This window comes from Erithacus rubecula (genome assembly GCF_903797595.1).
Source record: "Erithacus rubecula genome assembly, chromosome: 2".
NCBI classification, from domain to species: Eukaryota; Metazoa; Chordata; class Aves; order Passeriformes; family Muscicapidae; genus Erithacus; species Erithacus rubecula.
The window spans coordinates 2,352,465-2,365,221 of NC_136685.1; the positions used below are offsets into that span (position 1 = coordinate 2,352,465).

Sequence of the window (12,757 nt, forward strand, 5' to 3'; positions counted from 1 at the left end):
GAACTGCTCCTATTTGTAAAGGACATTTTTTTTCAGTGAAAGCTATTTTTTGCCCACATTTTCTCACGTGGTTCCATGTCTGGGTGCAGATATTTCCATCACACTCATCACTGCTGCACTTTGTGTGCAGAAAATAGATGGTGCCAATGACAGAGAGTCAGGGATCCATGGATCTGAGCCAGCTGAGTTAGAGAATTTATACATTCTTTTAGATGGAATACACTTGTGTTGTGTCATTTAAAATAGTCTGTATTTGTAGTATGGGGCATTTCTGACATCAGCAGCATTTCAGCTGTGTTTGTGTCTATAATGTAAATTTTCTTCCTAATGTCTTGCAAGATTAATCTGTTTGAATGAATAATTCCAGAGATTCATCTTTGTATTGCTTCATTGTTAAAAGCATTTTGGTAGTTTTATATACAACTGAATGTTTTCTAAGGGTTAAACAAATCCCATTTCTCACACTGATTTAATGCAGCATCCACTGTCTCAGGGTTGGGATAACTGCTCATTCCTTCTGCTGCACACAGACTTCCCACTCTATTATAGGATTCCCATCCTCTCACCACACTGCCTGGGCTTTCCACAGAACATCCAGGGCCATCAAAATGACATCTTTTGCCAGTGCTGGATTTTCCCTGAACAGCAAATTCCCTCTTGTGTGTTTAGCAACTCTCAGCTCACTTGGTGTGTCCTGGGTGAGGCCCATGTGGCTCTTCTCAGATTTCCTTCATTTTAAGGAATATGTAAAAACTATTTATAATCAGAAGGGATCAGATCCTGACCCTGCAAGTGTTCCAGTGTCCACTGTTGCTCCTGGAAGTGCTGAGTGGGATACTGTCCCCATTTCAAGCAGTGGTGGGGTCTCCCCTGGCTTTTCTGGAGCCTGCAACACATTGCCTACAGCTGGGAAATGAGTAAAACTGGGAGCTTGCTTTCCATCAGCATCTTCATGGAATGGCTTGGGTTGGAAGGGACTTTAAAGCCCATCCAGTTCCAGGACATCTCCACTGTCCCAGTTTGCTCCAAAACCCATCCAAACAGGCCTTGGACACTTCCAGGGACCCAGGGGCAGCCACAGCTTCTCTGGGAATTCTATTCCAGCCCCTCCCCACCCTCCCAGGGAACAATTCCTTCCCAATATCCCATCCATCCCTGCCCTCTGGCAGTGAAGCCATTCCCTGTGTCCTGTCCCTCCATCCCTTGTCCCCAGTCCCTCTCCAGCTCTCCTGGAGCCCCTTTAGGCTCTGCAAGGGGCTCTGAGCTCTCCCTGGATCCTTCTCTTCTCCAGGTGAACATTCCCAGTTCTCCCAGAGCAGAGGGGCTCCAGACTCTTTTTTGCTTTGTGCAAGAGAAGTGATCCAGTTCTTCTACTTGGACACAACAACCACCAAGGAGTTTTTATGACTTGATCAACTGTATTTTCCATGCAATTTCTGTCATGGGTTTTCATGCTGGGAGAAGAAACTGGACATCAGACAGAAACTTTGAGAGAGAGAATATTACATGGTGTGGCAGTAGGACCATGGTGAAAAGCAGACACAGTAGTTATTCCTGTTTCAGAACCCTGTGAGCCCCAGAGAAAGAGATGGAATATTCAATAGGATTAAATTCAGAGAATAATCTGATGTTGAATTGCTGTTCAGATCAGGTAAGAGGTGGAAATGACCTTGAGGTGTGAATTCCAACATATGGAGGAAAAGGAAGGTTTGATGAGATGATCTCCAGAAGTCTTTTCCAAACTCAGTGATAATGTGATTTTGTGTTTTATTGTAGAAGATATTATTTTCATGGAGACATCAGTTAAGAAAAAGTGGGATGAAACTGAAAGACAAGAAGGTGGATATTTTTATCTGCTTATCTCCCACAGACAGTGAAAGAAAAATTGAATGCCACTGAAGGGAGATGTGTTTCATATGAAGGTTGATCTTCATGATTGTGGAAGTTTTGTCCAACCTTAATAATTTCTATGATGATTCTGTGATTTTAAACAATAGTAAAACCTTAGATTCTTCTGGTAAATAGATCCCCCACTTCCCTCAGGCTGCCATAGCAAGATTCCTGAGCAGCCTGCTAGGATATTCAGAGAAAACAGAAATCCCACCACAATTTAGCTAAAATAAACCCAAAGATGATGCATTGTAAATCCTTAAAATCTGGTGATCACTTGAAGAAGATGTGATGGAGAAGAGAATGCCCTGCTCCAATATTTCTCCATTAATTCATCACCCAGGATTGTAACTCATCACCTACAATCAAGGTATCTTGGTGGAGAGCAGCCAAAATTTTTGGGACACAGGTAATTTCACCTGATCCAGGTCAACATCCCCCCTTGGACATGCCTGATTCTCACTGATGACAGAGTCAATAATCTCAATGCAGTTGTCTAAATTCAGATTCATAGAATAATTTGAGATGTTCTAGAATATCCAATATGTGCCTGAGGATGGCTGACAAGATAAAAGATAAATATGAGACCAGAAAACTCAGTGGGAAACATCAACCACAGCCATAAAGTTAGAAAATGAGGTATCTTCAATGCAAGTCCCAAAAACATGGGAATATTCAATGATATTTTAATCCATAAGTGAGCAATTAGGAATAAAATGGAAGAGAAAAAATGGTTTATGATGAAGATGTTTGATGGGTTAGCAGAGAGTTCCTTTGGACAACTCAGGATCCATTCAAGCATTTTTGGAGTTCTGTTGATTTAACACAGTTACAGTTAAGATTATGGATTATCAGAGACAAAAATCCATCAAAATTTATGGGGTCAGTCTCTGTCAGTTGGCACTTGGTGGGCTGGAATAGACTCCCTTAAAATTGTGTAATACCTAAAAATTAAATCAAGTTTCTCAATATTACTGTAAAACCTGATCCAGGCCCCACCATAATATATGGAGAGAAACATGGTGACCTACACAGATTTTGGATCAGGATCCAAGAGGATTTTGGATCTCTGGACAAGAGCCCAGGCTGGATGAGTCTTAGAGCAGCCTGGCCTAGTGGAAAATGTCCCTGCCCATGGCAGGGGGTTGGAACAAGATGATCTTTAAGGACCCTTCCAACTCAAACTATTCTATGATTTATGATTTATTATCCCAGAGGAAATCCCTGCCCCAGTGGGATATGTCATTTATGGACTGGTTCAAAACAGCCTGATACTCTTTCCAATAAACATGATTTACAGACATTAAGCTCCACTGGGAAGGTCACTACAAGTGAGGTATAAATGAAAACACATCCTCTCTTCTGAAATTCCCCTTTTTCCTCAGTCTGGCTGCTGTCCATTGAGGATGGATTGTCTCCATGAATTTTGCTGTACAAAACCCACCAACTGCTGTGATCTCAGCAAGGACCTCTAGGTGCTACTGCAACACAATTAATAATAAAATATCATCAATACCTAAACAGAAGCAAGGCAAACATAACACCTCTAAAATGCAGAAGCAGCTGATTGTTGTGGAGAGCTTGCCACCCTCTGGCTCTTCCCAGGGGAAGAAAAACCTCTCAGCCTTGCTCAGCTCAGAGGCTGAACACAGGTATCAGTTTCTGATGAAGGCAGCGTGAAGGAGACACCCTTGCTCTGCCTCTGCTGGCTGCCAGCCAGCCAAAGACATCTGAGATTTAGAATGTGGAAATGCAAGACATGGCTCAGAGGACAGGTCTATAAATTAATGCACCTTCCAAAGGAGTGAAGAGATGCAGGGGAGAAACAGGAAAAGCTGGAAACAGACCCAGTGAGGAACAGGTTAATGGGCTGATGCCTCCTTTCCTAGAGCTCTTCCATCTCAGTTTTTTCTTCTATTCCCATTTACACCTCCTTGGAGTGTGAACAGCCCTTTTGTTTTGTGGTTGTGCCCCATCCAATCCAGAGTTATCCAGGCTCTGAACTGCTGCATGGTGTTTAAACGATAATGAAATTTGCATTTTATTCATGCAAAGAACCTGTTTGCCCTTCCCTTCCCCAAACTTTGCACTGGAGGAATTAGAGAGTGGTTCTGGGGAGTGGCTGGGTAATCTGTGGTCAGAAGGTGAATCATGGGGTGTTGTCTCTCCGTGCCACATACAAATTAGCAAAGTAGTGGAAGAAAAGGAGGAGGAAGAGATCAGGAAGTGCATGACTTGTTCTCCCTTTCTCTAACTTTAGCAGGGGTCAGAAGGCTCTTCCCTGTCATTAGGAGGAGCACAGAACAAGAGGCAATACTGAAACACTGCATGGAAATGGATCTAATCCTCTGGAAATGGTAGCATCCAAATTGTTATTCCAGAAGAGAGCACACGACATCCCTTGTATCTCCCAAATCAAAACTCACATGGATTCTTAAACTAAATTAAATATCAGGCCCCCAGATCCACACAGAATCATGGAATGGTTTGGGAGGGAAGGGGCTTCAAGGATCATCCAGTTCATCATGCCATGGGCAGGGACCCCTTCCACTGTCCCAGGGTGATCCAAATCCATCCAGCCTGGCCTTGGACATTTCCAGGGATCCAGGGACAGCCACAGCTTCTCTGTGCCAGGGCCTCACACCATCACACCCAGGAATTCCTTCCCAATATCCCATCTATCCCTGCCTTCTGGCAGTCTGAAGCCTTTTCTGGTCACTCCATGTCCTTATCCAAAGTTTCTCTCCACCTTTCTTGCAGGCTCCCTTCAGGTACTGGAAGGCTCATCCCAAAACCTTCTTTTACCAAAGAAAGATGTATCAATCAGGATTGATTCCAGTGTCCAAGGCTCTTGTAAGAGCAGGTGGTTTGTTAAACACAAATTACAAGCTGCCACCTTTAATTGATGCTAATTTAATGAGAATATGGGCAAGTACAGTGCTCCATGTGCTGAAATGCAGCAATGTAAGATAATTTGCCATTCCAACATTTGTCCAAATACCACCATCTTCTAGATTTTAACAGACCTGACTGTTCAGCTTTCAGAATTGCCCACAGTATAAAGGTGCATGAAAAACTGAGAGTTTTGGAAGGCCATGAAGCACTCAAAGATCCAAGTAAAACATGAAATAACATGCAATAACACCCTGCTCTGCTTTCTCAGTCAAGCACAGGCAAAGATCATGTGCAGCTCTTGCTCTGCTGACAGCTTTTCCTGGAGTACTCATGGATGCTTTTTCCCTGTGTGTGACATTTTCCACACACATTTAAAAAAAAACATTCTGGGTTTTGCCCTGAAAATTCTTTGGATGAACAACTCTTTCATCACATCAAGAGAAATAGTGCAATCAGAGAATCAGTGGCTGTTGGGAATCAGCACCAGAAGAGAAACACCTCATGGGAAAAGAGAAACAAAGAAGATTGATGGGGAAAATAAAGGCATGGAGAAAGAATGTTTTTAAGAAACAGGTGGAGAGGATAAAAAATGGGAAGAAAAGTGTTTTCTAGCCTGGTTCAGTTGGGAAGTTTTGATTGTGTGAGTGGTGCCACCAGTCCTGCCCCTGTGCAGGATGGGTTGGTTCCTGATGAAGACTATGGGAGGGCTTCACAAAGTGCTGGATTAATTTGGGGAGATCTCCACATTGCACTGGCCTTGTATACAAGTTTTGATGGCTTTTTCTCTCCCCACCCACCCTGCCAGCTCAACATTAGGTCTGACACTGTTCAAGCTGTGAAGCAGGCAGAGAAAGAGCAAACTGCTGTTAAAAGTGCAAATTCAAACTGAGAAGAGAGATCAGCCTTTCTAGAAAAGTTTCACTACTGGTGTTTTTCACCTCCTGACTGAAATCAGTCCCCCACCTGCCCCTTTGGCATTGGGTTCATTAAATCTGGTCCATCCAACATCAGCTTTTGAAAATGATGAGTCAGAGTGACACCCACTCCACCCTGAGAGCCATCCCTGATCCTCTCCTGGGGCAGGATTAACTTAAAAATTGATGTGCCTTGAGAAATGTGAAGCATTTGGCTCTTGTGCTCAGCTTTTTGGTGGCTGAGTCAGTGGGAAGGATCCAATTTGGGAGTTCAAGCTTTTCCTTATGACCAGAAATTGTCAAAAATCCCTCCTTTCATACTGAGAATATTTACATGGTGGATGAGAGGGTATTCCAGTTGGAAATTGTGGGGGAAGGAGGGGAGGACAAGCCAGTTATGCTCCAGTTATCTCTGGGAGATGGGATTGAGGATATAAACCCTCCTGGATCAAGATCACAGATCCAAAGGGAATTGATTCATGGTCTTGACATCTTGGATGTGTCTCAGCACAAAGAGTAAAATCTGTGGGGTCCAGAAGCTCTGGGTGCAAAAAGAGACACATTCATTGAATGAAAATTTTGGTTTAATTGAGTATTTTTTTTTAATTGAGTGCAGGTTTCACTCTCATTTTGCAAAGTCCATGGTACAAATGGGAAAATTGGGAAAGTTTTTACTTCTGCTTCCAGACCTTGCTAAGAGTTGCAGGGGAATCCTTTGAATTCTATGTTCAACACCCAAAATGAAGAAGAAAACTGATGCAAATTAAGAATCCTCTCTTTTCCTCTCCTTTTACTGGCTAAAGACTGCATCTGTTAAACCTAATTTCCCTATGAAAAAAACCCACAGACTTTAATGTGAAAATTATTTGAAGAAACAGTGATTTCTACTGAAAGTACTTACAGAAAATTCACAGTTTTTCCAGGAGAGGGTGGAATTCTGCTATTTTTTGTACTCTCAGCAAATGAATAAATAAGGATCATGGTGACAAATCTTAACTCTCCTGAAGTCCACTTTTATTTAGTGCTCCTTCTCTGCACTATAAAGAGAACCATCAACAGGAAAAGCTTCACATTTCTCATAGAATATTTTGTAACAAAACTTTTTCTGATGGATCCTGATTTTTTCTGGCAATTTACCTGTTACTAACATATAACTGTTTTTATTGTCTCAATACATTTTTTCATAAATAAAACCCCATACAGGATTTTCATATCAAGTTTAAATTACTGTTATGCACTTTTGTGCCCTTTGCTGCATTGACAAATCTGCATTTTATAAGTCTGAGGTGTTTTGTTTCTTCTTTAGCTGTCTATAAACTTTCCAGAGATCTAAGCTTTTCTATGCTGGTAAACATAGAAGTAATTTTCCTCTAAGTGCTTTCTAAAATTTGTTTAAGATGCAGAAAACCTAAAAGTGGCAAAATTGTCCCTATGAAAAATTCAATTACTTTTTTTTTTTTTTTTTCCCAAAACCATTTGCATTAAAAAAAAAAAAAAAAACTCGTTGTGGGCAAAACCCAAAAATGCCAAAAAGGGTTGTAGGAGGTACCCACAGAAGGCAGAAACTTTTGATTGTATAATTGAAGTAGAATTTTCTAAATTGCTATTAGGAAATATTAGTGGTCATACCACCAAGGCTGTCAGAGCTCCAGGACGCTTTGGAAAACACTCTCAGGCACATTGTGGGATTTTTGGGATGTCCTGTGCAGGGCCAGGAGTTGGGCTGAATGATCACTGGGAGCCCCTTCCAGCTCAGGATATTCTGTGATTCCATGATTATTTCTTATACTCGATAACATGATTGGAAATGTCTTTGCCCTGGATTAAATTCAAAAGGATTAGAAAGCAATTACACTTTGTTCCATTATTACTGAAAGAACAAAACCTCCTCAGGCTAAAGGAATCATCTGCATTTGGTGTGTGTTAGATAAGAAAGAATCAGATTTGCTGCATGTTAGATAAGGAAGTCACTAAGCACGGGGTCCCTTTAACTCTACCTTGTAAGGCACCTGGCCAGATGATCTCAGGGCATCTCAAAGGTTCACAAAACACACCTGGATATGAATCTTCTTGTGGATGAGGTTCATGGAAAGTTTTGCTGAGGTTTACAGATCGCTTGTGTAAATCTCGTTGGAGTCATTGTGGTTTTGGCACGGAATCAAATATCAAACCTGAAACCTGTGGTTTGTTTTTAGACCATGAGTCACACACGTGGTGGGTGGAAAAGTGGCACAGCTCGCTTGATAACAACGGTTTGCTCCAGATCAGGGGCTGGAATTGGTTGCAATCCTTCATACCTGAGCACAGAAACCGAGTGTCACAGTGAATGCGTCAACGTGCAACCAGAAAATTAACAAATTATCACCTCTCTTCTCTCACTGTTTATACACACACCACATTTTAAACCAGCTTATCTGCCTCCATGTATCCCGTTGTCCTCCTGCCCTTCCATCAGGGTCTTGATGACACCTGTCATTAAGATAGATGATCTTGGTAGAGAGCCCAAACACGAGTGGCCGAGAGGATGCCTGCGGGCAGCCTACAGATGTCCCAGGAATGGCTCTATGGATGTGTAAATCTGAGTCAGGAAATATGTCAGACAAGCCTGTTTCCTGGCCTTGCACCCCTAGGTCGCTGTAAATACAGTCATTATCAAGAACTACTTGGTAATAATAGTTAGGCCACCAGCTTGGCTAATAACATCTAAAAATAAAAGTTCTCTTTACTGCTGAATTAAGTCAATTCTGGATCCAGGGCACTGAAACAGCATTGCCTCTATCACACTTCTTAGAGTGGTCTTTAGAGCATGTAAAGCCTGGATCAGCTGACACTCTGCCAAGAAATTCCTGGGCAGCTCTGGGAGTTAACACGTGCCAGGGAACTTTTCTAAGAACTGACTTGAATGTGACCATCCCTGTGGGAATTAGACCTTATTTTGGGTGCTACAAAATGTGATTAACCACAGTTGGTGCCAGAGTCTGTGCCCTGATAATATCTTGGCTACTGGAATAGCTGTGAGGGCTCATTCAGCTTTGGGCTGAAGATCTTATCCTACAGGTTGCTGGAGACTGGGAAGTTGCACCATGGAAGGAGTCACTTCATTTGAGCAGTTCTGTCTCTCTCCAGGATTGGGACATGGCCAAAGATGGCTTGATCTGCCCCAGAATGGTTGGTCTTGCCTAAGTGCAACCCATGCCAAATTCCATACAAAACCAGGAGAAAACTTATGGTTCTTACTCCAAGGAGTTCCTAGTAACTAATTCTTTAGTTTGTGGTGCCTGAGGAAACATTCCTTAACTCATGATTGCTCCCCTGATTAACCCGAACAGCAGTTCTCTGATAACTCAAGGAAATTCAGTGGCACACAGAGCTCCTTCTGCAACATTCCCACTTGCAGAATCTGAGGCAAAAATCGAGTCTTTTTGGTCTTCCACTCGACCTTTCCACACAACAAAACTGGATCAGATTCACTCATTAAATGCAACAACTTACGGTCAGCCTTGAGTGCGCCCAAACAAAAAAACATCTCAGCCTTGGCCTCACTCCAACAAACACAAAACTGGCCACATCCCCTGCCAAACTCTTTTGAGGGCTGATAAATCCCATTCGAGCTGCTCTTGGTAATTGCCACCAGTAGCCATAAACTATGTAGACTATTTGCCATCTCACAGTGCGGTTTCAAATGCCATGTGAGGAGGAACGTTGGATTTTAAGGAAGAGTTTGGTTTGGTTTTTAATTTAGGATAGCCAGTTAAAGGAAGGCCTAGTGATTCAGAAATCAGGACATCTGTGCCTGGACACAGTCATGGTGCTGGGTTCCTGTGACTTAACAAAGTCTTAATGATTGTTCAGCTGGTGGGCCCTGGAAAATTGCCATTTGTAAGGGAAATCCTCTGTCGCTGCCTCATTATCCTACACGTCATTTCTTACAGCCTGGGAGGATTTCTGCCCTTTCTGTGATCTCTGTCTCTTTGCCCCCAGAGACATCCTCCCCTCTCTAGAGACGGGTGGTGGGGATCTGAACAGAGATGCATTCCTGTGGTTTAGACCATGAGAAAGACAACCCACAATGTGGTATAAAAACTTCCCAGAATGGAGTCAAAAGGTCATATGATGGAGAAGATAACCTACACTTATTCTTTGTCTTGAGAGATCTGCTCACCTGGTTCTTTTTTTTTAAGTGTAGAAATGATGTTCTCATTAAAAACTAGGAAATATATGATTTCCAACAGTCTCATCGTCTAATGGATATAAAGTCCTGTATTTATGTTTGCCAATTTCTAAATATCTATAGTACTTTTTAACTAGCATATGAAAGCTTAGGCCTAGCTTAATTTACTAGTCTCAGTTGGTCTTTCTATGTTCCATAATTGATAAAGAGGGTCCAATGGGCAAAATATACCCCCACCCCAAATGCCTCATAAGACAATCAGATTTAGATTAATTAATGAATTGCATCCAGGGTTGTCTATATTTTAGTGGAAAAATGTGCACAGAGTTTCACTGGCCAGTGAATTGCGTGTCAATGTTAACCTAAATAACAAATTTCTCTATTTGGGCAGTTAATCCAATTATTTCCATTTAATCACCTGGAAAACACCAACGAGTAGCTTGACCTAAAAAAAAAAAAAAAACCAACAAAAACCTTTATGATTTACACTTCTTTTCTTGATGAAAATTTAACTGATTTTGCTTACCAAAAACTGAATTAAAATTTTTTCCAGTCCCATAGTCATCAAATTTCTAGGGAAGAAAAATCTTGGTTAATTTGGGAAAATGGGCTATTTGCCCTGGTGAAATGAGTGTTCACACACTTCACAGCTACTTTCTTCAGTGGGACTAAAATTTCCTAGTAGGAAATCTGCTTGATGTTTAGGTTTAAAAATACTGGTTCCACCTCACTCAAGGTTTCAGGGGTTAGAATGAAAATGCAAATATGTAAATACCAATAGAAGCAAACTGGATGTACTTCCATGGGAATCAGAGCTTTAAAATTCTCAGATTCTATGATTTAACTTTGAGTTATGATTGAATTAAACCTAGAGGTTTACTGGAAAATTTTGTGAACTACAAAAGGAAGAAATCACTTTTCTCTCCTTTTTTAAATCAATACTCCATGAAAGGAACACAAAACAAGCCTGTTCCATGTGTGTCTGAGTTTATACCCACATAAAAATTTGTAATTTTGAAGCATCCTGAATTTCCTTAACAAAATGTTAAGAATATTAAAATGGAGCAGATCAAAATAGAGCCACTGCTTTAACTCATTTTAGGATTTAAGTTTAGATCTGGAATTACAGTAGTAGAAGAAACAAAAAAAGATTGAAGAGCAAACACTCTGAGGTCTATGAACATCTTTTCCACTGATGGAATACTGATTAACATGTAGGACAGCAGATTTCCCCCTTTTTTGTTTTTGGTTTTAAAGAATTCAAGGAAAAACTGGCTGGAAAAGAGACATTGTGAATCTACTATTAAATGCTGCAAATTTTGTTACACTGAGCCAGACAAATGTGAAGTCAATCCATCCAGAAGTCCAGATGCATTGCTGAGGAATTATTCTGCTAATCTGTCAAAATATGAGAATAAATATCAAAAGTTATGGTTCCATTTAATCCCAACCCTCTTTCCCAGAAGGATCTCTGTGCTAAGTCATGGGGGAAGAATTACATAGATAATTGGGATGAAAGAAGTTTACAAAATTATTTAAAGAGAATTTGAATTATTCTTCAAAGAGAATAATGAAAGAAAAAAGAAAATACCCAAGAAATATGAAACATCCAGATACCTTTGAATGATCATGGAAGAATGGAAACTTCTTTCCACTGACTTTAACAGAAAATGCAAATTTAAGTATAAAGACAAGATGTACATCTGAAACTAAACTCCAGCACCAGTGGAAGGAGGTTATTTCAGGAAAGCTCAAAATTGTGTATTGAATTCATTATTTTCATTCCTCAATGAAACAGTTATATCTGGTGAAAACTCAGACACAATCAACTGTGTATCAGAAACAGAGATCTTGAAGCTGAGCTATGACAAAACAACTTAGAAGAAGAACAGAGATAGTTTAGAGAATCCATGTGAATGGAAAAGATTGGAAAATTGATGATAGAGTGAATTTTTTGTGGTTTAAAAGATTGCACCTAAGCCTAAAGTAACAGGAAGCCCTAATAGTTGCTAAATGAACATTAGTGAACAGTTTGAAAGCTGGAGGCAAATTACAAAAATTAATAATGGCCAAAAAACTCACTGTAAAAGATTCACAGGAAAAGTATGAATAGTCACATATCTCCCAATTATGTGGAAGATGTTGATGTAGCTGAGATTGGACCCCTCATCACCTATCATTGTGATATTCTGCATAGGAATTATAGGAGTGAAAATAGAAATATTAAGTTATAGAAAATCAACTCCTTATTGACAAAACAGTAATGAAAAATTTCATATTAAAAAAATAGAATCTGAAGGGGCCATGGAGAGATTAAGTGATGGTGTTTGACCCACAGCCACATTTCTGCTGGTGGAAAACGTGGAAAGGTTGGAAAAGACTTCCAAGATCATCGAGTTGAAGATATTGTGTTTACAGAGTATTTATATGTGTTTAGCACACATCCCAGCTAAAATATTGGTGTTTATAATGACTACAAATGAAATCGTGGGGAGCTCATTTAGGAATTACAAGGGGAACATTAAGACAGCACTAAGAAGTGGAAGACAAAACTTTTCTTTAGAGAAATCAGGGAATATTCTCAAAAACTGAAGAAGAGGAAGCTGCTATCAGCTCAGAAGATTATTATGTCCATCTGGACTGAGCAGGAGTCCAAGTCTTGAAAACTGGAGAAAACAGTGACAAAATAAGTCAGTTGTACATAGATTATAAAATATCTTGTCAGCAAGATTTGGTTTGCTTGGAAACTCTTTCCAGACTGGTGGGAATAGCAGAAAGCTCTGTGATAAGACACAGTGCTTCCACCAGGAAAGCTTAAATTATCCTCTCCCTCTCTCCTTCCTACTTCACATTCCTTCCCCTGTGCCAGGTGAAAATCAGTTTATTG

The 12,757-nt window shown here is 40.6% G+C and overlaps 1 protein-coding gene across 1 annotated transcript in view; it reads right to left on the minus strand.

The window, feature by feature from the left end:
- The window catches only part of RP1L1 (RP1 like 1), a 45,463-nt gene that overhangs the window by 12,780 nt on the left and 19,926 nt on the right, over positions 1–12,757 (minus strand). The window lies entirely within an intron of this gene.